We start from the raw sequence: 5,150 nt of genomic DNA, 5'->3' as shown, positions 1-5,150 counted from the left end.
TATCTATCTATCTATCTATCTATCTATCTATCTATCTATCTATCTATCATCTATCTATCTACCTACCTATCTACCATCTATACATCTATTTATAATTTATTGCTATCATCTCTCTGTATCTGTCTTCTATCACTTATCTGCTATCATGTATCATATTTCTACCATCTATCATCTATCTATCATCAATTATGTAATATTGTCTTTATTTTTACAGTTGCCAATAACAAATATTGTGTCCTAGCTAAGCTAAAAAAAAAAAAAGCTTGTCGGCCTCACTACCAGAGCAACCTAAGTCCTCAGTGGCTCCTTAGTTACATAGGTTTCATGGAGTTTCCCCTACCTTATCCTCCTAAACTTTTTAATAGTTTCAGGCCTTAATATTAAGGTCTTTAATAAAATTGGAATTGATCTTTGTATAAATGGAGAGATGAGTTCATTCCAGTTTCCAAGCATCTTTTGTTGAAGAAACTGTCATTTCTTCAATGTGTGCTTTTGGCACTTTGTTAAAACTTATGTCTATAGCTGCATGAACTTACAGCTGTGTCCCCTTTTCTAACCCGCTGGTCTGCACATCTGGGTTTGTGCCAATTCCATGCTGTTTCTATTACTGTGGATTTGTGGTGTGACATAAAATCAGGTATAGGAATGTCTCCGATTTTGTTGTTTTTTTAATTTTTTTAAAAAATAATCTTCAGAACTTGACATGTGTTTTATTAGCTACCAGAGTCAAGAACTGCAGCTTAATTGTATTTGTGAGTTCACTACAGTATTTTATTCTTATTTTTCAGGGTTTCCTTGGATTATTGGATTTTTCTTGTGCTGGATCTTCTGTGCTTCCTCATGAAATTCATGATTGCTTTCTCTATTGTGAAAAGAATTACGTTGCACTTACCCATTGTTTTGGGATGCAATGGCCATGTTCATATTTATTCTCCCAATTCATGACCTTAAGTGATCTTTCCATCTTGTGATATCTTCATTTTTGTTTCTTTATTGTCTATGGCTGTGCGGTCACATCTAGAAATGGCCCTTTCACCAAAGAAGTCCTGACATCATACAGGACATCATTTGGCAAGATACAGGGACAGGGTAAGAGGAATAAGCACGATTGTTTTTACAATAAGGCTATTATCGACATGTGCTAAGAACCCAGTAATCCAGAGTCATAATATATCCATAACATGTGTTAAATTTCCACATAAGTCTCTGTAATGACAAACCATATTCACAGCACAGAACAACATTATCACATGTTTGTTTATCTCTGTATCTCTCTGTTTGCACTAGTATCTGTTTGTCTGTGTAACCATCCATTCCATTCACTAAGGATGTCTCAGGGGAGGCATTCTGGCAGGAGGCAGATAGGGTACAGTGTTAGTTAGTTCCCTGTCAGGCAAGTGTCTTTGAAAGTAGTTAATACATAACCAAGTGGTGATGCCTGATAAGGACTAACTGTGTCAGGAAAAGGCTAGGTTTTAGAACAGTAACACAGAAGAGGGGAAAGAAAAATACAGAGGAGCATCCGAGCCATGGGAATAAGAGGGACAAGTATGGAAAAGCTTCATATGAAGAGAGGTCTCCAATGGAGCGAAGGAAGGAGAGGCAGAAACAGCCATGAGCAGAGCCAGAGAATGAATAATAGTTCCTCCCAAAGATCCAATTCATGGACCAGGCAGATGAACAACAAGAATACACTGCAGAGTTTAGTCAAGCAAATTCAAATCAAGCTGCAGGAAGCAAGGAGTAAAAGTATCCCCCATTGCGATTCGTTATTGAAAAGAAATATCATTCCAAGCCCTCCAGCTATGACTCAGTGGCAGTTCTACACACCGGCTGCACCCAGGGTGGGCCTCTTGTTTTATGAGGAAGGGGTGACAGTAGGAAGGAAGAGCTGGGACTCAGATTCCCAGCAGCACTGCGGCCTCGCGGGAGGGCTGACCTCCATTCTTTTGATAAATTATAAGCTATTCTTCTCTTAAAACCCTGCAAAGAAGATGAGACGAAGAGTATCTGAAGTGCTACATCAGGAGCTCTTTATGGTTTTCCTCTAAGAAAAGATGTAAAGCTTGAAAGACAGACCAAAGCCATGACAAACAGGATATGAAACTAAGAGGAAAAAAAAAATCAAACCTTTTAATAAGCTATAAGTTAAAAATGTCCCTACATAATTATTATTACTCTTTACAAAATTCCACTTTGGTAAGTTGGGCAAGGAAATGTGATCAGGTTCTATGCCTAAGGACCACGGTCTAGTTACTCATGCCTTTATATATAGGTTAGGGTCATATGGAAGGGAAGGAGGACCTCCCCTATCAGTGGACTAGGGGAAGGGCATGGGAGAAGAAGAAGGAGGAAGGGCAGGATTGGGAGGGGATGAAGGAGGGGTTACATCTGGGATACAAAGTGAATAAATTGTAATTAAAAAAATAATCAGAGGAAAGAAATTTACCCTTAGGGGCACTACAACCCAGACAGTAAATCATCCCTTGTGGGAAAGAATTCATTGAAATTAGACAGAGATTAGAGAGACTGACAACCAAAGGCCTTGGTCTTCTGATCTATAACCTATCAGAGAGAGACATTTGCCATGGCCATTAGGAGTCCTGGCTCAGAACACAAGGTTTTTATAACTCCTATAAAAGACTTAGTCTACTTCTCACTGAAGCATCAGACATAATCAGTTTAGCTTTGACAAATCAAGCCTACCTAGTTCAAAAACACTTACCCGTGTCTTTCCTGTTCTCTGATATCCTTTTTCTCCTCAAGCAACCAACACCAAAGTGGCTACTGATACTGTGAGGGTTAGTGAGGGATCAAGAAAGGAGACCCAAAGGGAAGAATGTACTGATGAGCTCCTCAAGACATGTGAGACTATCACATGACAAATCACAAGCTCAACTTCTGTTTTATCTTCACACTATAACTACTTGGGTTCTTTATTTCTTGGAAATGTCTGTGTTAAGAATTTTTATGACACATTATTTCCATAAACTTGCCACCAACATTCCATCTCTTACATAGTCTTATCTCTAACATAGATTTGTTAGTGATGATGGTGATGGTGTATCTGGTGTGTGTGTGTACATGTATGTTCACATCTGTGGGAGCTTGTACATCTATGTGTATGTACTTTTTAGGCCAGACGTTAATATAGGATGTCATCTTCAGTCACTCTTCACTTTATTTTCTCTCTCTGAACTTAAAAGTCATGGATTGGCTATGTTGGTTGAGCACATACCCCCTGGAATTCTCATATTTCAGGGAGCCACATCACTAACCTTAGCCTTTCTGTTTATTTAATGTTCTTTAATTAATTAGCTAGAGAAATATCACAGTAGATATAAAACATTTTTCTCCCCTAAATGGCAGACTTATAAAAAACCACAAGCAATTGTAAAGTTCCTTAGACAAATGAGTCAGTAAGTAAGTTGCAAATGGAAAGATACTTTTAATAACCCTTTTCATATTCAGAAGTAGAATCGTACTGGAAAAGATCAGTGAGAGTCATTTTTCCAAATGGAGTCACTATTTAAAAAGACTTAACATTGCATGAGGAAAAAACTAAGCTTATTGGCAAAACATTAATCAAGGGCTAATCCATGATCTCAGTTACAGTTGTGTTGAACACCTAGACATTAGCTTGATAATCTTCCTAGTCTCACTGTAAACTGAAAATGGAGGAGAGTCAGAGTGAACTACTTTCAGGTTTTAAAAAGTGTGACATTTATTACTAGCTAAGAAGATAAAATTTAATTAATTTTACCATGAAATAGGAGATCCATGCTCTGACTCCTTTAATTGCTGCTACCATCACTGTCAAAAGAGAAAGAGCCAACTAGGATCTTCAAGAATAAATCATTCTTAAGATGCTTTTATGTTTTGCTCAATGTAAAATTATTTCCTCACCTTTTTAGGTTCCCCAACTGACCTTTGGTGTGATTTAACTATATATTAATACAAATTAAGTGGTATGATTGTGCAGAAATATGTGCAAATAAAAAGATCTTAACGGATCTCAAAAACGTTAAACATACCTCTAGAATTTAAGAACTAAATGATAAATACAATTAAGTTGTTGAAAATACAGATTTAGAGATCTTAACTAGGTCTTCAGTACGGTGATAGAGAATTTATTTAGGCAATGCTTGATTTCTTAGAATTGCAGCTACTGGTAATTTCTTACTAGAACAGGATTTCCTCGTTTTTCAGAAAACTACACACATCAAATACAGCCCACCAGCCCCAGGCTATAATCAGTTTGATGGGCAGAGGACAATTATAAAACTGCTTTACTAATTTTTTTCTTCACATAATTTTTTAAATTTCTTTTTCCTTTTTCTTTAAATGGCAATGGGAGCTTAAAAATCTGCATAAGGAAATAGAACATAAATTCTCTTCGTGAGTTATGCTTCATTTTGATTCTGTTTCTCTCTTTCTTTGTATTCTTCTTCTTCTTGAAAATGGTCTCAGTGAGCCTTTTGGCTACCTAGCTTCTTGTCAATGAAAGAAAATTCTTCTATTGTTTCCTTGGACTTCCCACTTCTGTTGTTATACAATGAACCACTGGTGAAGAACATCCTGGAAAGCTCAGACATTCAGTCCTGTGAGTTTAGTGGGCTTGAAACAGGCTGTGGTAGAACAAGTTGCTGTCTGATTCCTCTCCAGAGGAAGTGGTTTTGTTTATCATTGATTGCACCTTTTCTTAGTATAACCTAAAATCTAAGAAGACCAAGCCTTGGTAATATGTTAAATTAAAAGCGAGTTTGTGATGAAAAGTCCTATTTGAAAGAGCATTTTTATCGTTTTGTAAGAGTAGACCACCTTAGCTTTTCCACCTTAAGGGCAAACTTCTCTTCCTGAGTGTCAAAGTGTGCTCTTATCAACAAACCTATGCAACTAGATGGAAAAACACTAGTCACAGCAAATGTGTGGTACAGTTTTTAAAGAAGAAAAAAATCTAAGCAATTAGTTAAAAATAAGAGAGCAAGGATGGACTTCCTGTATTATACTGATCAAGAATTTCATATATTTTATAAAAAGTTAAGATATGGCTGCTAGCATAGAGATCATTTTAATTTTCTTTGATGAATTGCCTTGGCCTGGCTGAGATGATGATGATGATGATGATGATGATGATTATTATTATTTGA

Source organism: Psammomys obesus, unplaced genomic scaffold (genome assembly GCF_907164565.1).
Source record: "Psammomys obesus unplaced genomic scaffold, mPsaObe1.curated_primary_1811, whole genome shotgun sequence".
Taxonomy (NCBI): domain Eukaryota; kingdom Metazoa; phylum Chordata; class Mammalia; order Rodentia; family Muridae; genus Psammomys; species Psammomys obesus.
This window is presented reverse-complemented; position numbering follows the sequence as displayed.